The following is a 22,554-nucleotide window of genomic DNA, read 5'->3' as shown; positions in this document are numbered from 1 at the left end:
TTTATGTGGCTAGACATGAAAATCTATCCTGAGGGAATCTGTAGAGTGGGAAAGGGGGGCAGGGGAAACAGACCCCCCTGAGAGAAAGTAGGGCTGTAGCAGAAGATGGTTTTGCTTTATCAAAGACTAGGCTGTGGGTCCTGTGCTCTTCCACTGACAACTCCATTGCCTAAACCTGTTTGGCACAAGATCCTGATCCTCAGGGTTATGGGGGACCCCTGTGGCACAGTGAGGGGATCAGTTCCCACCTTGACTTCCGCCAGGAGACTGGAAACCATACAACCATCGCCACGACAGAAGCTCCAAGGCTGATGATGCTGATTTGAGGCTCTCTGGAAGAAAAATCCGAGGAAGAGGAACAGGGTAAAAAGACACTCCCCCACCCCACACCTATATCCAGGAAGACACAAACCCAAGCGAAGGAGGAGTGGAAGAGAGAAATCTGAATACAGGAGGCTGAAACCTCCCCACCCCAACTGACTAATTCAACATAGGTTCAAAATTTGACCCAATTGTAAATCCAATATTTACAAGGGCACCTGGGTGGCTCACATGGTTAGTCATCTGATTTCAGCTTGGGTCTTGATCCTGGGATCCTGGGAAAGAGCCCCATGTCAAGCTCCCAGCTGGGCAAGGAGTCAGTCTGCTTCTCCCTCTACCTCTCCCTGCTGCTCCCCCTGGGTTCTGCTCTGTCACACTTGCTTGCTCGCTCTCTCGCTCTCTCTCGCAAATGAATACATAAAATCTCTAAAAAAAAAAAAAAAAAAAAAAAAGGAAATCCAAAATTTACTGAAATAATTTAATGGGCAAAATTCAAAGGAGGCCGATTCCTTTTTTTGCCTTTACAACATAGGCTCTAAATGAACTTTTAATGTTGCTAAGATGCACTGGTTGGCTAACCTTCATGAACTTAATACGAGGGCTCAAATTCTGGTTATAGCAAGTACAGTAACCATATTTTCTACCTTCTGTATTTAATGCTTTGACATCTCAGGCCTTGCCGACTTTGGAGGGACTTTCCCTGGCAGGCTCACTTAATCCCTAGAGATGGTCAACAGCTTGCCTGCCAGCAAAGCTTTCACATGTAAAGCAACCAATTCAGAGCCTTTATACCCAATCACCTCTTGTAAGAAATTCTTACACTCTGGGCCACTATCCCCTGCCCTGATCACCCCAGGGGCAGGGACAGACTACTCCAGACACCACTGTGTCCTGGAACCCACTGAAATGACACAAAGTAGGCAGTCTTACACCTGCTTACCCAGACTCACCTGTGCCTTCCCATAGAAACCACAATAAAGGGTCTTGCCCACATTGTCTGTCCCTTTACTCTCTCTTTCCCCTGACTGACCCTGGTGCTTCCCTGGGTGGCCCTCCATGGCTCTCAGGACCTCCTTTCTTGGGATCTGTTAGTCTAAAAATGCTTCTTCCATTATGAGAGTTACTTGTTTATCTGCCTGTCTTACCATATTTGATTAAAATAAACCCCAGTCCCCTTAAAACATCTGAGACACCTGGAGGACTCAATGGGTTAAACTTTTGGCTCAAGTCATGATCTTAGGGTCATAGGATCGGGTCCCATGTCGGGCTATGTGCTCAGGGTGGAGTCCACTTGGGATTCTCTTTCCCTCTGCTTTTCCCTCCACCCCCCGCCACCAACCCCTGCCCCTGCTCCTTTGCTTGCTCTCTCTCTTGCTCTCTCTTTAAAATAAAGAAATAAAGTCATTTAAAAAACCATGAGGGAGGGGCGCCTGGGTGGCTCAGTTGGTTGGACGACTGCCTTCAGCTCAGGTCATGATCCTGGAGTCCCGGGATCGAGTCCCACATCGGGCTCCCAGCTCCATGGGGAGTCCGCTTCTCCCTCTGACCTCCTCGCTCATGTTCTCTCTCACTGTCTCTCTCTCAAATAAATAAATAAAATCTTTAAAAAAAAAAAAAAAAACCATGAGGGAGCCCAACAATTTAAAGATGGTGAATATTTTGCTATTATAGATTTGGACAATATGTTCTATTCAGTGCCTATTTCAACATCCTCTCAGTCACACGTGCCTCGACCTTGAAGGAGACACGATTTACCTAGTTATGCACAGGGCACCCAAACCGCTCTGCTATCACAGGCAACCTTTGTGGGCAGGATCTTACTGCACCCAGCTTTCTCCAGGAACATAGGTGGGACATCACATTTAGGACATCCTACTGTGAGGCTATTTGTTTGACAAACTTGTTAAGAATCTACAAATGCGGGGGTTCCTGGGTGGCTCTGTCAGTTAAGTGTCTGCCTTGGGCTCAGGTCCTGATCTCAGGGTGCTGCCAACAAACCTTGCATCAGGCTCCCTGAAAAGTGGGAAGCCTGCTTCTCCCTCTCCCTCTGCCCCTACCAGCCCCTTGTATTCTCTCTCTCTCTCTCTCTCTCATGTTCTATCAAGTCCTAAATAAAATCCTTAAAAAGAAAACAGGACATAGAAGTCCAACATCTTTCAGTACTTTTTGGGTTCTGGAGGCAACATATTCCTTGTTTATAAATTTTACAGAAGCCCATTTCAGCTGTTACTTGTCAATCAGCCCACGCTGAGGAGGGAGGGTCTCCCCTCAACAAAAGGCTCTAGGATCTGTGCAAGTAAAAATTACCTGTTGGGGGTGACTTGGTGGCTCAGTTGTTGAAGTGTCTGCCTTTGTCTCAGGTCCTGATCTCGGGATCCTGAGATCGAGCCTGGCAAGGGGAACCCTGCTCAGTGGGGAGCCTGCTTCTCCCTCTCCCTTTCACCCCCTCTTCCAGCCAGAGCTCTCCCTTAACTACATAAACAAAATCTTTTTTTAAAAAAATCACCTGTTAAGTGCCCAGGTGAAAAGGCTTTAGCAGCCTCCTCTCCCTCTTCCTGAAGTCACTGGACCACCCACGCTATCTGTCAGTTGTCCATGGGCTCCCAATGCAAGAAACGGCCCCCCTTGGTCCTGGATTATAGACCATGAAAGCAGCAATTGCAGGCCATGCACTGGGCTCTCCTGGAAATAGAGTCTCTCACAGACTCTGAGCCTTCATATCCAGCTGTCTATTATTCTCTGCATCATGGATGGGTCCCCCACAAGCTTAATATAGTTACCAAGGCCTTCTTGCTACAGGCTGAAGCCAAAGTCTGCATATCCTACCTGCAGGTGGAGGTGGCGGCTTCTGTCCACAGTGCGTTGCCAGATTCCATGGTGCTGGAGGACGTCAGCTCTTCCTCCTACCCCTTGGCCACCCAGGGATTCTCTTGGGATCAACTGCGTGAACATCAGTGGAAGTTATTACATTTTGTTTTTGATGACCACATCTCCCTCCTGGTCAGAGGACAACTTCACGTCCTTGAGAAGCACCTGTCCTACACCTTAAGAGTCTCAGGTTAGGGCGCCTTGGTGGCTCAGTGGGTTAAAGCCTCTGCCTTCAGCTCAGGTCATGATCCCAGGGTTCTGGGATCGAGCCCCGCATCAGGCTCTCTACTCAGCAGGGAGCCTGCTTCCCCCCCCTCCCTCTCTGCCTGCCTCTTGGCCTACTTGTGATCTTTGTCTGTCAAATAAATAAAATCTTAAAAAAAAAAAAAAAAAGACTCTCAGGTTGAAATTGATGTCCAAATATCAGAGTCCACTGTGATGGAAAGCCCGAGATTAAGATTCAATAGGAAGTGTTGTCTTGGTATCTGGTAACTTCAGAGGGCCTCAAATGGCCTCACTCCCATGTTCTCTTCCCACTCTTCTCCCACAGCTCAGATCCCCTGGCCAACAAGCCCTCCTTAGCACAGGGACCAGGCACAGTTTCTCCCCAAGTAAGCTCCGGTTCCCTGGCAGCCTGTGGAATGATCCAGCAAGCCAATCATTCCCTCCTGCAGGAAGTAGGGCTCACATTCACTCTCCTGTTACTACATAGTCTGTACCCACAGCCTTTGTCCATTACGTCCCAGGTACAACATCCCCCATGGCCCTGCATGGTGTGTGTGTCCCCCTACCCTGAGCCATGAGTATAGGTTGGTAATAAATTACTGTGGAGCTCAGCTGTGCAGCATCCGGTCATCCCATAACGTTAGGGTGGGAATCACTCCCCTCATCAATGGGTGAAGAGAAGAATGAAATTATTCTCACTTGTACCTTTGTCAAGGCACAATGATGAGGCTCATGGACTTGACATTATTTGGATAATAATCTATTTGGGGTTTGCAAGAATTCACCTGGAGCTAAAGGGCGGCCTTTATGTGAGCGATGAAGACGAAGGAAGGCCGCAAAGGCAAGGGCTTGGATGGTCTCTTAAAGGTCAAACTCCAGGCAGTGGGGGAACCCTCCAATATTTGCAGCAGGGAAGGAACATCACATTTTCATCTCGGTTTACCCTGACAGCTGTGTGCAGAATGGATTCAAGGGAGGCCAAGAGAGGAACCAGCAAGATTGGTAGGGAGTCTACTGCACAAGTCTGAGACAGGAGTGGGTGAATCAGAGCACTGACAATAGGAAGGCAGGGAAGGAATTACTGTATTTGGCAGGCAGAAGAGACAGCAGAATGGAAAATTAATGGAATAAGGTCCTCAAGGAAATCTAAGTGGATCCTTTCAGAGATACAATGGAACAATTTGCCTCAAAGGGCAAATGAAGATTTGAAGGGGCTTTTGAAGAAATGAACAAGGGAGTTGACCATGGACATTCCAGGTAGAAACCACTTAAAGGCTAACCAAGAGGAGCTATTTATATAATTTAGAGTAGACCATAAGCTGCTGGGTTTTCATTTAAAGAATAAGATGGAATTCATTCCCATTTCAAATGGTCTCTAAGGCAGAGTGATTTGGAAAAAAAAAAAAAAAAAAGCAAGTCAGAGTATACTATACTCCTCAGTAGGCAAATATACATACATAAGGCCCGAGAGAAATCATGTACCCATGGACTGCTTTTCTAGACAACAGAATAAGAAATGAGTTTTTTAAAAATAGGAAATAAAAAATAAAACTAAGAGAAATGAGACTTACCTGAGAAAAGCAAACTTGCATTTTTTTTTAACATATTCATCTTGTACTTTCATGCTATTCACCTTTTTCCAATATAAGGAGTGTGTGCTCATATATCTGATAAATTTGGAACACTAAAACAAGTTGATGTGTTCCCTACCTAAGGTATACATAGACACCTGACCCTTGTAAAAACAAAAAAAAATCCTAAAGCATTACAAACATTACTGGAAGAATCCTTTGATCACAGCCTTCAACCCCACCAATGTCTACTCTCACAAAAAATTCACGATATTGTGGCATCTGGGTGGCTCAGTCAGCTAAGGGTCTGGCTTTGGATCAGGTCACGATCCAGGGTTCTGGAATCAGGCCACAGGTCACGATCCCTGCTCAGTGGGAAGCCTGCTTCTCTCTCTCCCTCTGTTGCTCCCCTGGCTCATGTGCCCTCAATTTCTGTGAAATAAATAAATAAAATCTTAATTTAAAAAAAAAAAAAGAAGAAGAAGTCACCATTGTTTTCACTTTGGCGAATAATTCTGCAGTCATTAAAAGACCCATTTTTGGTGAGTCATAAAATAACATATTTTTTTAAGATTTCATTCGTTTATTTGACAGAGAGATCACAAGTAGGCAGAGAGGCTGGCAGAGAGAGAGGGAGGAAGCAGGCTCCCCACTGAACAGAGAATCCAAAGCAGGGCTCAATCCCAGGACCCTGAGATCATGACCTGAGCTGAAGGCAGAGGCTTAATCCACTGAGCCAGCCAGGTGCCCCAAAAGAATATGTTTATTAAGCTGAAAGCAAAACTGCAAGTATTATATGTTTTGAAAAAGGAGGGGCACCTGGGTGGCTCAGTGGTTAAAGCCTCTGCCGTTGCCTCAGGTCATGATCCCAGGATCCTCGGATCGAATCCCTCATCAGGCTCTCTGCTCAACAGGAGCCTCCTTCCCACCCCCCCCCCCCCGCCTGCTTGTGATCTGTCTGTGAAATAAATAAATAAATAAAATCTTTAAAAAAAAAAGAAAAAGAAAAAAGACATTAGGCGATAAGGTAGACACACAGAGTGACTTGGGATCTTCAAAGCGTGGCCTCGTCTCTGGCTTGACAATCGTCTATTTCTTTGAGAGGTCTTTGGCCACCATTCAAACCTTCTTGGCAGGTGACAGTATATAGGGTGTGTACCCGGGTAAAGCGTCAGTGACAGCAATTAGAAGAAGGTGCTCTGAAACATCCATTTCCAGCCCAGGTGGGTTAATAAGAGACACAGCTGTGCTGCGGGGCTTGACATCTTTTTTTCAGTGTGTGGATCCCAGGGTAGCTTTCAGTCATGGTGGGCCTTGTTTCTTAGGCAGTTTTCCCCTTCCTCCTCTATCTGGGGGCATCACGTCATGAGCAGAGGGTTTGGGTGGTGGAAAAGCTGAATGAGATTCCGCTTCTAGAAACTGGATGAAAAGTCCTGAAAAAGAATGATTGGCCGCAGCGTGATCCCCAGCGTGCTTGCCATCAACCTCAACGCTTCCTGCCGTTCCGCATCAGCTGCCTGGAAAGATCCCACGAAGAGTCTCCTTAGGAGGGTTTTGTCCACCATTCCTTCGGACTGACTGACTAAGGTCATCAGTTTCCTCTGTGTGTCCTCCAGGATTTCCTGATGGACCTCATACTGTTTCTTGAACTCTTGGAGTTGGTCCTCCTTCACCTCCAAGTCGGCATTGGTTTGATGCAAACGTCCCTGTAAGGACTTCAGGTTTCCTTCTAGGGCGTCTGCCTTTTCCATCCATTCGGCCAGTTCCAGCTTCAGGCTCGCTAGGGTCTGATCACAGTGCCTTCCCTCTTCCTGGGAGGCGGCAAGCCGGAGCGCAGTTTCCTCCTTCTGCTGGGTGACCATGTGCAATTGCTCACGCAGTGACTCTACGTGCAGACTGGCTCCGTGGCTGGCCTTTTCCATGGCAGGGGAAGACAAAACGAGTTTTCCCTTCAAGACCATCACTTCCTCTCTTGGCTGAGCCACTTGGTCTTCTGAGGCCAAAGCTTCCCGGTGACGAGACTCTTGGGCTTCTGCAGCGAGGTGCTGCCCTCTCTCCAGCTCCTGGGTGAGGCGCAATTCTCTCTCACATAACTGGTGAACCTCCTTCTGGAGGACGCACATTTCCATTTCTTTCTGTTTCAGTGCCAACATGACGTCATCTCTCTCCTGTTGACACACAACTGTCTTTTCCTGTATTGACCTAACGTCATCGAAAAGTGGGTTCAATTCCCTGGTCTAGCCCTGTTCTTTCTCTTCCAACAGTTACTCCAACAGGAGTGCTGTCTCTTTCAACCCAGCATGCTGGGATTTCTCCTCTCTCTGCATTATTGAAAGCAGCCAATTTGTCTCTTGCGATGCCTGATTTTCCATTTCCTTTTCTCTAGATGTTTCCACGATCTTTGCATTTTCCTCTTTCAGTTGACACACACCCATTTCGAGATCTGCCATCCTCTCCTTCAGATTGGTGACTGCCTGCCTCAGCAGCTCATTCTCACACAGTTGGCCACTGAAGAAAACAGCTCACTTTTCGCTTGGGTTCAGAGCCCCTGAGCCTGAAGGAAGTTTTGTAGAACAGGCTTTCTCCATCAGAGGCTTCATGTGCGAATCGGATTCGCTGTGTTCCTGTGGTTTGCCTTCTCCTTCCCCTGGGGCAGCCCCTGAAGCAATGCATCTCTGCTGATTTTCCTGGAGGGTTAAAATCATTGGATCTTTTCCTTGCCCTGTTTTCTTAGCCTTTCTACCTCCTCTTGGAGCACTTCAGAAGACTCACTCACTAGGTCAGATTTCACGGCCTTCAGAGAGTCGCTGGAGGGCTGGAGGAAAATCACATCAAGGTTCCCTAAAAGGAGGTCCTTGGCATTGCAAAGCTCCCTGATGCAGAGCTGAAGTTGTGCCAGTTCCTTCTCTAGCTGTTGTAAGTTTATTTCATGTCCTTGGTAAGTTTGGACCTGGTCAAGAGAGGTCGTCTGGGGACGCCTGGGTGGCTCAGTTGGTTGAGCAGCTGCCTTCGGCTCAGGTCATGATCCCAGCATCCTGGGATCGAGTCCCACATCGGGCTCCTTGCTCAGCAGGGAGCCTGCTTCTCCCTCTGCCTCTGCCTGCCATTCTGTCTGCCTATGCTCGCTCTCTCTACCTCTGATAAATAAATAAAATCTTTAAAAAAAAAAAAAAAAAGAGAGGTCGTCTGGAGTTTCAAAACCTCTCGCTGTTGGTGAAAGCCCATGCCTGGAGTTGTCGCAGATCTCTCTGAAGCTGGGGTGACTCACACTTCATATTTTGGACCATGGTCAGCACCTGCTCTTTCCACTCTTCCATGATCTTCATTCCCTGTGTTAATGTGTCCTGTTCCTGTAGAAGCTGTTGGAACTGATGGATACGAACTCCTTGAATCTCATGACAAGTGCTGGGTGTTTGCAGGATCGTCAATAAAGTCTGACATTTCTGGCTTAACACAACCACTTCCAGTTCTTTTTCTCGAGTAATGTGACACAAATTCTGAATCATTTCTCTAAACACCTCCTGGCTGCTGCTTTCAATACTAGTGGACAGTTTTTGATTTTCCACTTGCATCCTCTGGAGTCTGCTTCTTTGGCAGCAAGTCGATCAGTCATTTAGATTCAGATAGCTATTCTTCGTCTTCTCATTTAGGATGACCAACACCTGTTCACTTTTCAAAGCACACTCTTGAAATTGCTGCTGAAGTTGTTCCACGTGCCCTTTCTGGCTGTGAGAAGCCACAGAGATTCTGCTGGAAAGACCCTCAATCTCCACATCCTTTTGCTGGATAATCCGAGTGAGATTCCCGATCTCCTCTTTGGAGAGCCGATCCATCTGCTGGGTCAGTTGGATGTTCTGTTCAGTGAGAAGCTTCATCTCCAGTTCCTGTTCTTTGATTCCTTGCACTAATCTTTGAATTTCAGCTTTAAATGGATCACGATCTTCACTTCCGTTCTCTCTGGGGAGAGGCTGGCTTGCTCGCACCTCCTCATCCTTACAGGGTTCTCTTGGAATTTGCGTACTTTTGTCGGGCAACTGGGCTTTCATCTCTTGTAGCGTGACTTGCAAATTCCAAATCGCCTTGTCTTCGCTGCAAGGAGCTGAGCGTGTTCAGTGTTCCTCTCCTCCTGCCAGTGTTGAAGACGGTCCACTATCATCTTCTGCTCCTGTAAGGACTGAAGCAGTGCTCTCTTCCCCTGCTGCTGGTTGTGAATGATCTTCTGTTGTTCTTTTATTTCCTCCTCCAGATCATCTTTTAACTCGTTGAGCTGAAAGACCTCACAGTCTAGTTCTACACTCTCGTCTAGGATTTTAGGGTCAACCACAGGGACAGCAGGACTCTGTTGTGTTAGGCGCTCCAGGTCTTTGTCCATATCAGGATGTTCGTCTGTCAAGGATGGGAGATGCATGTCTTTGTCCTCCAAAGATGGCTGTAAAATGTCATTGCTTCTAAGGTTCCGGGCGACTTAAACAAATTCCTCCTGAAGCTCTGGCCTTTCTCTAAGCTCTTTAATGTATACATCTTGCTCTCTGGCGCATTATGTCAATTGCTTCTGCTCCTCCAAAGCAAAGGACAGCAGTTCCTTCATTTCTTCATTTCTGCTCGATGGACGTATTTCCAGGTCTTTCTCTTGACCGAGTTGAATGAAATGCACATGCTCTACCAGTGACCACTCTTTGAGACTTCGCTCAGACTAGTTTATCTCTTCCAACAGCTTCTTTTCAGCTAGACACAATTTCGCCACTAACTGACCTTTCTCTATTTTTAAAGCCCTCACAGCAATGTTGTTTTCCAGAGAATCGTTGTTGCGCAGAATAGATTTCTCCAGCTGATGTCTTACATCTTGGAGCTCCCAGACCAACTTTTGCTTTTCTGCTCAGAGATCAGAAGCAATGTTGTTCAAACTGTCATTCAGCCGCTGCATTTGTCTAAGTTGTTGCTTCAACCTTCTCAGCTCAGTTTCCCTTTCCTGAAGTAAGTCATCTTGCACATTCCCGGCAGTCTTGGTTTTGCAGGTCTTCCGTCCATTGTTGATAGTCTATTAGTTGTTTGCGGTGCTGGTCAGTGAGGTCTGCTAGCTTCTGCTGCTGGACGTTTTGCAACACCGCCACTTCCAGCTCATGTTCATCCATCTCCTGCATCCGCCACTGCTCTAGGTCCCTGATGTGGCTCTTCAGTTCCACACTGCTTCTGAGTCGATGGTATTTGGTCCCTGGGTGGAACACTGGCACATCTTCTTCCAATGAGTCACTTCAGCCTCCAGTGTTTTTTTTTTTTTTTTTATTTCCAGCATAACAGTATTCATTATTTTTGCACCACACCCCGTGCTCCATGCAATCCGTGCCCTCTATAATACCCACCACCTGGTACCCCAACCTCCCACCCCCCGTCCCTTCAAAACCCTCAGATTGTTTTTCAGAGTCCATAGTCTCTCATGGTTCACCTCCCCTTCCAATTTCCCCCAACTCCCTTCTCCACTCTAAGTCCCCATGTCCTCCATGCTATTTGTTATGCTCCACAAATAAGTGAAACCATAGGCTAAACCGGGGCGAAGTCAACAGCCTCCAGTGTTTTGATCTCACAGAGGAGTCTATTGATCTGTGTCTGGGCTGAGATGACATCAGCCAAATCCATGGTGTCCCCAGGGAAAGTCCCTTTCCCCAGCACGTGTCTGTTAATATGGGAGATGTCTCTGGTCAAAGAGGTCTCATTGCTGTCCATGGCCCCTAGGGAATGGCCTAGGCCAGAGCCCAGGCCCACAGCCCAGGAAAACATCTGACGGTCATACAACTGCTCTGGTCCATGGTGCGAAAGCGTCCAGCCCAGTCCGACTACCCCGCCAAGTGTCCCAGAACCCCTGCCTGCCAGAGGCTAAGAATCAAAAGCCAACAGGCATTTCCAGGCAACACTTGCATGCCCCTCCCCCCACACCTCCATGGCTCACGCCCCTGTTCTCCAGAGTGCCAGTGCTGGTCAGGTAGCTCCAAACAGCCAAGGCCCTCTGGCCACTGATCCAGGTCCCCGCTGCTCATCCCCAGGACTTCTACGTCAGGCTGGACCCATTGCCCTCCTTCACACACTTTGTGGCTGTCCTGGGAGGGCCCCTAAAGCATACTCCAGCCTGACTGTCCCCAGGTGCCTGCCCCCAGAAAATGTACCTGGCCCTCAACTTCCCTCTAAGTGGGATCACAGTACACAAAATCCTGTGGCATGCGCTTTCCACGCTCTAGTATCTTTTTCATTGAGGTGAAATATAAGCAGTCACACGCATTCATCCAGCTAGGAGAGAGGCTCCTAGGTGCATTCACAGATGTCTATACCCGCACAGAGAATGGCCCTCACCGAGACTTTGGGTATTTCCAGCCTCCAGAGGCTCCAGCGTGCCCCATCCCTCCTTGCCCCATCAGTCCTGTGAAGACACCTGGGCCCACGCCTTGGTTTGGCATTTCACTGGCCACTGCCTGGCCTCCCATGGCTGTGCGCCTAGACCAGGCTGGCGGTTGTGCAGGATGGTGGCGGTGCCTGGTCCTCAGGTCCTCCGCTCTGCAGAGGTGCCCAGGTGTGGGTTGGCAGAGGCCCAAGTCCACCCTGCAGTCCCGCCCTGGCGCTAGTCCACCAGTTATTATTAGGAACTGTCCCCCCAGCTGCCCTGCGGGAGCCCTGCCAGCCGCCTCCACCAGCAATTCTACCCCATGAAGCATGCGGCCAACCAGAGCCTGGACAGGTGAATGTGTCCGTTCGATGCGGGAGCCCTGCCAGCCGCCTCCACCAGCAATTCTACCCCATGAAGCATGCGGCCAACCAGAGCCTGGACAGGTGAATGTGTCCGTTCGAGCCCACTGCGATTGCGCAGCTGGGGCGGGAACAGGAGGGCTGGCTGCTCTCCTGGTGGCATGTTCCCAGCCCCTGCCACAAACAGGCATGAGGCACAGGGGGTCCCAGTCCGGGACTGCACCTCTCCACAGATTGGAGCCCAGCTCGGGGCTGCCACCAGAGTCCCAGAGGAACCACTTAGTGGGTCAGCCTCCTGAGATGTCCTCTGGGCAGGTCCCCGCTGCCCTATGTCCTGGCCCTGCCCAGCATCGCCTTGGGGGTACTGCACCTGAGTCTTCCCCTGCCCTCCCCCCAGGGTTTGCCCTGGGCAAAAACTCCAGTCACGGATGTGCTGGAGGCCTGGTGGTCGCTGGGCTCTGGGGGTGGTGTTCTCTGCCTTTCAGGGGGCGCCCCGCCTCTGCAGACCCTCTGCCTCCATGTGCCTGAGGGCAGGAAATAAGGGGAGATCAGAGTCCACAGGATCCGCCTCAGGAGTTTCTGGCATCCATGGAGAGACTGTAGAGGTGCTGCTGCCTCCAAACGGGGGCCCCTGTGGACTGAACTGCCCAAGTTCTTGACATGGAGAAATTGGCAACTGGGAGGAAAGAATGGTGGAGACGCCTTAGCTGACTTTTTAAAGAGCTTTTTAAAAAGCCTTTCTCCCTTTGGGTTTGGAAGCAGATCCTTCTCCAGGTTTCTTTTGTTCTGCTTTAATGTCTGACAAGAAACATTATCCATTATGAAATGACAGCAGAGACCAGGGTTTGTAGACCGGCTGTTGGAAAGGGAACAACTGGTGGTTTTGAGAACTCCTGGAGGTGATGGTCATGTGCCCAGTTATCTGGGGCACAGCTTTCAAGGTCTTTTAGGGCTACTGGCTGTACTGGGCCTACTGACTGTTTATTCTGAATGAGATAGCAAAGTGTGAGTTTTCCACAGCTTTTTCTTTTTTTTTTTTTTCCCCACTCCAACACCTGGGTCAAAGGGGGGGTGTGGTTTGGCCAAAGCATGTGTGACAGTTCTTTTGGTGTGTGTGTACCAAAATGCTTTTTCTTCCTCTTCCGTTTTCTAACTTTTTTGCTTTTGAGGGTTTGGGGGTCCCTCCCCCAGAACTTTTTGCTTAGTGGCTTTGTTTTCTTTTTTAATTTGGTTGCTACCCCACACTATGATCTTAGTGTGCACTGATTCTGTTTCCAGAGTTGAAGCCTGTCCCCTAAAGCCTACCGGTGCCTACTTTTCCATCATTTGTGGGAAATGATACAAGTAATGCCAAGTGGCAGGTAGAAAGGGGAGCAGTGATGTAAGTAACATTTGGCAGGGTGAGGTCCAGAGCCAATGACGAGAAAGAATTCTTGAGACCTCTTTGGTGCAAAATAGTGGTTTTATTAAAGCACAGGGACAGGATCCGTGGGCAGAAATAGCTGCATCAGGGTTGTGGGGGCAACTGATACACACTTGGAAGGTGGGGGAGGTGAGGAAAGGGAAGGGGAGGGTTTCAAAAGCACTTCCCTATGCTAAAGAGGACCTACATGATACTGGAGACCTTGCCATGGTCAAGTGAGGTGGTTTTACCTTCCAGCAAGGAATGAACATGAAGATGGTTGGAAGTTTCCTGAACGAAGGTCACACAGGTCCCACCGAGGCATGGGGGCAGTGAGTGCAGGGTGTCAGCTTCTGCCTTGACCTCAACTAGCCTTCTGCTCCCTCATCAGGTGTGGGGGCTAATGTTTCAGTGGAGAATCTGTAAATGAATTCTAAGATAATTCCTTGGGAGTCTTAGTAACATGTCTTGTGAAATCAGTATTTGGTGAGGGTCAAGACAGATTTGTCACATTGTCGTTCTGGCCTGTTTATACACCATACCAGGAAATGGGTGTTTGCTCTTTTGGCACAAAGTTCTGAGGCTTTTATTCATCTTTATTTATTTGACAGAGCGAGAACACAAGCTCTGGGAGAGGAGGATGCAGGCTTCCTACCAAGCAGGCAGCTTGACCTCGGGCCCCTCTCCCAGGACCCTGGGATCATGACCTGAGCCAAAGGCAGACGCTGAACCAACTGAGCTACCCAGGCACACCCGTTCTGAGCCCTTTCAAGCTCCCAAGCTGGTCAGGCTCTCCTTGGCCCAACTTCCTCTGCAACAGCTTCTCTCTTCACACTTCCATTTCAGCCACGGATGCCCTGCTTTTAGATTCCAGAGCAGGCCAAGGATTCCTACCTGTTCACCCCTCCCTGGAATATTCCGGAGCTCCTTTCACCACACCAGCCCTGTAGCTGCTGCCTACTCATTTTTCTGCTCTCCAGGCTAAGGTCTCTTCCTCTAAAAGCCCTTCACTGATGTTACTGATGCTCCAACAAAGACTGGAGGGACCCATCCTGGGAAATTTCATAAGTCCACACAGCACCCGGTTTTCTATGATGCAGTGCCTATTTACTTGTTCTTGTTCTCCAGTAAACAGAAGGCCTCGAGAGAGAGCTCTTGTCATCTTTCTCCAGTGCCTGCTGTGAAGCCTTGGGTAGAAACTCCATAAACATTGTCAACTCAAGGGTAAATCTAGTTCTTACCATACAGCCCTGATGAGGTGAGCCCAAGTATGAGAAAATGAAAACTGGATAGAGTCAATGGAGACTCTGGCCCTGACCTTTGTCTGTGCTTCTTTATTGCTCTATGCCAGCAGAGGCTGAGGCGACTACCGAGCTATGGAGGGTGTGGCGGTTATGCTCCCAACATCCAAACTCTTTTCCTGGGGAAGCTCCTGGGGGATATTCTGTAATCCCGCCACTCCAAGCTGATGTGGTCGTCCATCTCCCTCACCCGATGCTGTTCTGTCCCTGATGGTGTTCTTCAGTTTCCAGACTGCAGCTGAGTCTGAGCTCTTCAGTCCCTGCGGTGAAGACTGGGACAAGTTCTTCCACTGTGTCGCTTCCGCCTTCAGTGTTAGGATCACGTTTGGAAGGTCTGTTGATTTTTGCTGTACCCAGATGACATCAGCAAAGTCCAGCACATCTCTGGAAAAACTGAAGGTGTGGCCTGTGAAGGAAGTCTCACTGCCATCCACCCCCCACCGCCGCCCCCAGGGAATGGCCTAGGCCAGATCCCTGGCCACCAAACCAGGAGAACACTGCGGGTCATAAAACTGACCTGGTCTGCTGTGGAAAAGCATCCTGCAAAGTTGGAATACCCCGCCAAGTATCCCAGGACTCCTGACGGAGGGAGGCCTAGAATCAAAAGACAATAGGCAGTTGTAGGCAACGCTCACCTGGGGCCCAGCTGCTGCAGGCCAGGTGGCTAGGAAAGGCTGAGACCGGGGCCCTTCAGCAGACCGGCTCTGGCCACTGGTCCTGGTCCCAGCAGCTCATCCCCACGACTTCCCACACCCCAGTTGGGGCTCTTCCCCTTCTCCCCCTGCCTTGGTGGCTATCCCAGATGGGCCCTGAGTACGTGCTCTCACGGGCCTGCCCACAGAAAACACACCCGGCCCTCAATGTCCCCCGAAGTGGTATCACACTACACCACTGCCTGTGCTTTCCACGCAACAGTACTTTTCCTCACTGAGGTGAAATGTGATGTCGAAACAAAGGCTGAAGAGCAATTATGAAATGTCCTTACTACCTGCAGCCCACTGACAACTGCTTGAAACAGGCAAGGGGCATTCCTCTAGGGACTCAACTGCCTCTGTGTTGACAGCCTGTGAAGGGCAAAAGGCAATCCTAGCCCAAATCCTCCTCCCAGGATCCTGGAAGCCTACTTTAACATATAAAACTTACTTTGGAAATTTCCTTTTTCTCTAGCCCCCAAGACACATGCTGGCAATCATCCCTCAAGCATAAGGCCCACTGACCTAGGCCTGAAGGGTCTCATGACTAAGACTTTATTAGACCGTAATAAATGACTTTTTGCCAACAACAGCTAGCCCCTCATGGTTCTGGAAACCTTCCTACCAGAATTCCTTGGACACTTACACTATCCCCAACCCTCTCAAACTTGAAAGTATAGAATAGGCCACTCCTCATGACTCCATGGCAGCTCTTTTTGCCTACAGGACTTGTCCACGATTTTTAATAAAATCACCTTTTTTGCAGCACCAGAGACAGCTCAAGAATTCTTCCTTGGTCGTGAGCTCTGGACACTATGATGGCAAAATCAGAAACTCTAAGGTGCAGGACCAGAAAATGTGCCTAAAGAAGATACTAACCCACAGTTCAAAAGCAAGCAAACAAACACGAAGAAAAAAAATCTGCCCAAAAAGTCTCATGAGGGACTTTGATCAAAAAATAAAGAATCAAGATGCCCTTCAACGGACGAATGGATAAGGAAGATGTGGTCCATATACACTATGGAGTATTATGCCTCCATCAGAAAGGATGAATACCCAACTTTTGTAGCAACATGGACAGGACTGGAAGAGATTATGCTGAGTGAAATCAGTCAAGCAGAGAGAGTCCATTATCACATGGTTTCACTTATTTGTGGAGCATAACAAATAGCATGGAGGACATGGGGAGTTAGAGAGGAGAAGGGAGTTGGGGGAAATTGGAAGGGGAGGCGAACCATGAGAGACTATGGACTCTAAAAAACAATCTGAGGGGTTTGAATTGGCGGGTGGGTGGAAGGTTGGGGTACCAGGTGGTGGGTATTATAGAGGGCACGGATTGCATGGAGCACTGGGTGTGGTGAAAAAATAATGAATACTGTTATGCCGAAAAAAAAAAAAATATATATATATATATATATATATATCTTTATGTTCTAAAGGATTCCCAGCAATTGAAAAGAAAATGAAACTGCAACATTTCCAATGGACATTTACAAAGAAATCCAGCAGGCCAGTAAAAGGAAGGAAGGATACTCCATCTCATTAGCACAAAGTTCTTTAAAACGTGTTAAATTAGTAGGTTTGGCAGTTTGGCAGAATTTTTTAAATGAAAACAGCCAGTGTTAGGGTGTACAGAAAGGGAACCCTCATCTACTCTCGTGAAAATACAAATCAGTAAAGAGGGTCTCAAGGAACGGTTTGGCAGTACCTATTAGAATTCACAAGGGAGGGCGCCTGGGTGGCTCAGTGGGTTAAGCCTCTGCCTTCGGCTCAGGTCATGATCTCAGGGTCCTGGGATCGAGTCCCGCGTCGGGCTCTCTGCTCAGCAGGGAGCCTGCTTCCTCTTCTCTCTCTCTCTGCCTGCCTCTCTGCCTACTTGTGATCTCTCTCTGTCAAATAAATAAATAAAATCTTTAAAAAAAAAAAAAAGAATTCACAAGGGACAATTCCTTGGGCCAGCAGTTCCTGCACATACGCAGGTGTACCTCTGCTTTCTACAACACTGTTTAAGAGAACACCATAAAACACGCAGCTATCTAAAGGACCATTGGTACTGAATACATTAAGTAAAATGGAATTTCCATGCCAAGGAGAACTAGAAAGCCATCAGAAATGAGGAGGCAGACCTATCTATGACGACACAAAGATAGTCACGGGTCGCTAGGTTGCAGAAGGAGTGAGCTAGCTACAGAGCAGGATGTATAAATGATACACTTTATTAAAAGGACACCTGAATTTACTGATTTTGAGAAATACAGATTCACTCATTCAATAGATATATACTGAACTACAACCTATGTATTCATTCACTGTGTATATATGGTCTCTCAACAAAAATTTATGGAACCCTGTACACGACAGGCACTGGATTATCTTTCTGTGTGTGTTTTCTAATGTGTGATATTTATCCGTCTCTAGGTGAGCTGTTCATCCACAGGAGAAAACACATTGAACGCTGCTTTTCTTGGTGGGGGGACAGATTATGGAGCGTGTTTACTTTCTACTTCATACATTCCTGCAGTGATGGATCAAAGCTAATGCAAAAGTGGTAGCTCTTTTATTATCAGTAACCATCCTGACCCAAGTAGTCACCCAATATGCAAAGAACCGTGACAGCTACAGTGTGGAGAAAACAGCTAGGCCGGGAAATGGCAAAGGCTAAGGATCTACTTAAAATTTGTAGGAGGGAAACAAGGGATGGGAGAGATGTTCTTTCTGGCGGAGTTTCTTCACTAGGAGCACGAGTATGGCACTGTGGATTCATAGAGGCCTGTCTGGTTGTCTGATGTTTCCTGTGTCATCTGTGTCCACCAACCACAAAGACCATCCTCTCTGGGCATGTCTCCTGACAGCAATTATTAAGAAGTCCCTTGAACTACTCCATCAGACTCGAACTGAAAACAATGGAACATTCTGGAAGAGGTTTCCCTGGGTTCAGAAGGCTTAGAGGTGAGCAGAGTGTTGCTGGCAACACTAATAATTAAAATGTGAGGGTGAAAACCCAAGCAGAGGGGCCAAGGAGGTGACATAATCAGCAGCGCAGGTCAGGTACAGGCAGTGGGGAGCGATGGGGATGGGACTGAGGGTCTGATGCTGCCGGAATGGATGCTCCCAAGGAAAGGTGGGAACAGAGATTTTCAGGAAAATCTACTTTTGCATCTTTTGGAAATCACTGAAACACATTTTGTAAAGATTTAAGAATGAGGACCTATGCACACGTGTTTTAAATTCCTTCACAGTAAATGCGATGCAGTATAAACATATCACAGAAGTATATGCCATGTGACATCATGGGCGCATACACTCAGGCTCAGACTCAGACACACACACACACACACACACACACACACACACACACACACACACCCTTTTCAAAGGAAAAGGGGAAAGAAAGCAAAGAGAGTTCCATAGCCCATACTGTAACACGTAGGTGCAGGGTAAGTGGGTCCTCTGAATGTAATTCTATGATGGGTTGTGATAAAAAGGCTTGACTCTGTGGGAATATAGGAAAGACAGAAATGAGGCAAGGAGCTCAGTTTCAGCAAAACTGCAAACACCCTCTCCAGAAACAGCAAACACATCCTGCTCCAGTTCAAAGCAAGGGCCGCTCACTGAACAAGGCCTTCTGCTCCGTGACATCCAGCCCTTGGCATACGCAGTCACACTTTGGCAGATCAGGGCTCAGGGGAGGTCACTAAGCAGGACACTCAAAGTCGGATGTCCACTCTCAATCTCATCATGAAATACTGAAGACTCAGAAATTGCTCAAGAAGGGTCAGCAAGAATTTGCCTGATGTTCCAGTGTTTTCCAAGTCGTCTCTAGTTTCCTGCCTCTTCTCCAACAAAATGTATAACCCAGTGCTTACTGCTCACAGTTATCTGGAAAACCGACTCCTACACAGACCTGAAGTCACTAACATTTATGTGATGAGTCCTCTCCTCTAGGATATGCAAAAAGCCAGACGTAAGAGACCTGAATCCTCTATCACAACAACCACACACAAAGGTCAATGCCTTTTCCAGCCTAGAAGCCACCTCTGGGCTTAAGCGAGAGCCCACTTTCTCTTATTTCACTCGGGGTTCTACCAAGCTAGATCCTCCTCTGCCGATACAGTCTCAGATGCCAGACGGCAACTAAAAAGCCTATTTACTGTAACAGAATCTTCTATTTGGAAATGGTGAAAACCCGGTTTTTATAGGACATAGTAGAATAGCCTCATACTAGAAAATTCTTTACAGATGTTGAGAATTAGACATCTTTGAAGGAAACGCTGGAAAGTTTTATGTTAACTAAGAATTTTTTAAAATTCAGTGTGGCGCCTGGGTGGCTCAGTGGGTTAAGCCTCTGCCTTCAACTCGGGTCCTGATCTCGGGGTCCTGGGATTGGGCTCCACATCTGGCGCTCTGCTCAGCGGGAAGCCTGCTTCCCGCCCCCCTACCCCGCCTGCCTCTCTGCCTACTTGTGATCTCTCTCCTGTCAAATAAATAAATAAAATCTTTTTTTTTAAATGTAAGACTTGGCATTTTATTTAAATGACTCATTTATAAAGAGGGAAGAGAGCACAGGTTAGAACCACTAGGAAACACTGACCTTGGCTTGAGGCCATGGTTTAAATCTCAGCTCCACCCCTTCTCCCACAGGTGCCCTGATGGAAATCCTCTTCACTGCTTTGAGCCTGGGTTTCCCCACTGGAATTCATGAGTCTGCTCTGAGCACTGAATGAGATGATTCAAGTGAAGCATTTCACATGGTGCTACAACAGCTCCCAGCAGAGATTCACAAACTCGTCCTCGACAACTCTGCAAATTTCTTAAAACCTGGCCTCAAGGTGGCACCCAGAATATCTCACATATGGTAAATGCCCAAGTTTAGCCTCCTTGTCATTCACTCGAACAATATTTACTATGCGTCCCTTCTGGGCCGGGCACCTCTCTATACCCTGGAGATAATGAAGGAGACAAAACACACAGAACAATTCAGATGATCAAACTACTGTAGGTTATTTCTTTTCAAGGTTCAGACAAATGATGCTCATGGACAGAACTGTCACAACGGAGGGTATACTGCATTTAGAAGACTGCTCCACAGGTTGGAATGAAGATGCCGGGGCCAGTAAGAAAGTGGGGAGGGGTCCAAGAGAAGAGCCCCCTAAATTGAGGTCCCCAGCATGCAGACTGGCCCCCTACTAACCGCTGCCTCTGAATCTACCCAGCTCTGTTGTCTGGTCCAAGCCACACTTACTTGATTCTGTGTAGCTTTCTCGTGACTGTGACCGGAAAGTCAACCTCAAAATATTTTCTTGGGAGAAGATCTTCATTCTGAGGAAAAATACACAGTAAGTTTCCTAATTCTCTATCCCCTCATACATTTACTGACCATCTTCATGCACCGAGTACTAAGCCCCAAACAGCAACAGAGTATTTCAGGGCCCAAATCAGGAATGATATGGTGAAAAATGCATGTTTCAGGTGACTTCAGTCTCTGTGTGGAGAACGGACAAGAATGAAAGTTAGGAGGTGCTCACAGCCGTCCAGGAAGAAGGTCCAGGGAGGAAGTCATGGGGAGCCGGAACTGGGGGAGCCGCCACTGGGATGGAGACAGGGAGGCACTGAGAGGCCCTGGGGAAGTAGGACCTAACAGACTTTGCCAAAAAGCAGATGGAGACAGATTAGGGAGGGTCAAGAAACCGATGTGGAGGTGAGGCCAGCATGTGGGGGATCAAACAGGATACAAGAGCAAATATCACAAAGCACCCGCCACGGTGAGGGCAAGCACTGTTTTGTGCTACATTTACTTTTTCCTGTGAGAGGAGAGTGTAGTCGGGGAAAGGGCAGGCACTCCGGAGCCGGGGAATGGGGTTCAGATCCCAGCTCAGCCACTTGTCTGCTACGAGGTGCTGGGAAGTCACTCAACTCCCTGGGCCAAGCTTTCCCCATCCACACAATAGAGAAGGGACAGCACCTCACAGGGCTGTGAGGAGTCCTGCAGAAATAAATACTCCAGCGGCACTCACAGCAGGACCTGCCAGAGTAAGGGTGGGCCTTTATGATGTATTGATACGTGCACACAGATGTGGGGTTGGCCTGGGCCATATATTTATTTCTACTATGGGCTGCAGTAAGGAAAGTGTGAAAGCCACACACACAAATAGAAACACACAAACACAAACACTGAGTCAAAGAAACACATCTACACAGAGACACAGAGACCCACGCACAAACACATGGAGACCCACAGACACAAAGACAGAGAGATACATATGCAAAGACACACAGATACACACACGGAGGTACACACACCCACACAGAGACACAGACACACACACTCATGGCCCAGCTCCATCTGTGTCGCAGTCTGGTCACCCCCTGGCCATCCTAGCACATTCTCTCCATGTCTGTTATGTCCAGTCACTCAGCCCTGATGACTATTCTTGAACGCACTCTCCTCAACCCCCAGCTGCAGAGACACCCCTTTCTGGCCTCTTCCTACCACACCCTGTGTGTCGCCTGCAGCAGCTCCTCACAACCCTACGGCCTAGCAAGAAACAAGGTGCTCCACACCTGCTGACTTGTTCGGCATCCCCCCCACCCCATGTATTCTCTGAACACCCATGTCCACCCGTACTTCTATTCCAGAAATACAGAGCCAGTTTGCTCAAGGGGAAAAGACGAAAGCAAAGCCAGGTGCTGGCATCCAGAGTCTGGCCGCGGTGTCGCTACTGCAGCCTGGGAGGACACCCCCGTTTCTGACGTGAGCCGCTGCACAGCAAGAGCACCGTGAATGCAGACAGTCACCCGCGACGGGAAGCAGAGACTGGGGGGTCGCCCACCCCGGGGTCAGCATGCAGCATGATGGGGACAGAAATCACGAGAAAGTGTTTCCTAATAGGAGGGGACCCCAAAGGGCGAGTGTCAGTACTGTAGGTCCAGCTACCACCCACCCTTGTGGAAAATCTCAGGTTTGCGGGAGAGGCAGGGAGAGAGGGAGACAGGAGGGCAGAGAACAAGACCGCTTCCTGGAATATCAGAAGACACAGGCCGGGCCATCCCCACCATTCACACTCACAGCTGCCACGCATGCCTGGTTCTGTGACGGTTGAGCCACCTGAGGCAACTGGGAGGAAATGTTTAAAGCAGATGAGGACGTAACTTCTGCTAGGATACCCCACAACACCCTTCCAGAATGTCACTCCCACGATAGGAAAGGTTAAGGAGAATCTAAAATTCCAAGACAATGAGAATGACTGCAAGCAAATTAAAGACAGCATACACTACTATACCTTGTGTTGGACTTCTTACCTTATTATAAGGAGCTTTCCCTCGGGATGTCTGGGTGGCTCAGTCGAGTGAGTGGCCAACTCTTGATTTCGGTTCAGGTCACGATCTCAGGGTTGTGGGATCCAGTCATGAGTTGGGTTCAGTGCTCAGTGGGGAGTCTGCTT

At 48.4% G+C, this 22,554-nt stretch overlaps 1 protein-coding gene and 1 long non-coding RNA gene across 3 annotated transcripts in view; one reads left to right on the top strand and one right to left on the bottom strand.

Moving 5' to 3' along the window:
• The window catches only part of LOC116580553 (thyroid receptor-interacting protein 11-like), a 302,056-nt gene that overhangs the window by 108,261 nt on the left and 171,241 nt on the right, over positions 1 to 22,554 (top strand). The gene's annotated exons all lie outside the window — the stretch shown is intronic.
• LOC116580555 lies at positions 13,161 to 22,520 on the bottom strand. 2 transcript variants are annotated; one of them, XR_004281706.1, is made up of 4 exons: positions 22,412 to 22,520; positions 20,355 to 20,431; positions 14,938 to 15,014; positions 13,161 to 14,813 (listed from the first exon to the last, which is right to left on the bottom strand). It is a non-coding gene; the product is annotated as an uncharacterized LOC116580555 (long non-coding RNA). The 2 variants fall into 2 exon arrangements; XR_004281707.1 differs by lacking the exon at positions 20,355 to 20,431.

The sequence above is a fragment of the Mustela erminea genome, chromosome 20 (assembly GCF_009829155.1).
Source record: "Mustela erminea isolate mMusErm1 chromosome 20, mMusErm1.Pri, whole genome shotgun sequence".
Classification (NCBI taxonomy): Eukaryota; Metazoa; Chordata; class Mammalia; order Carnivora; family Mustelidae; genus Mustela; species Mustela erminea.
Note: the sequence above shows the minus strand (reverse complement) of the source record. Positions and strands in the feature narration are given on the sequence as shown.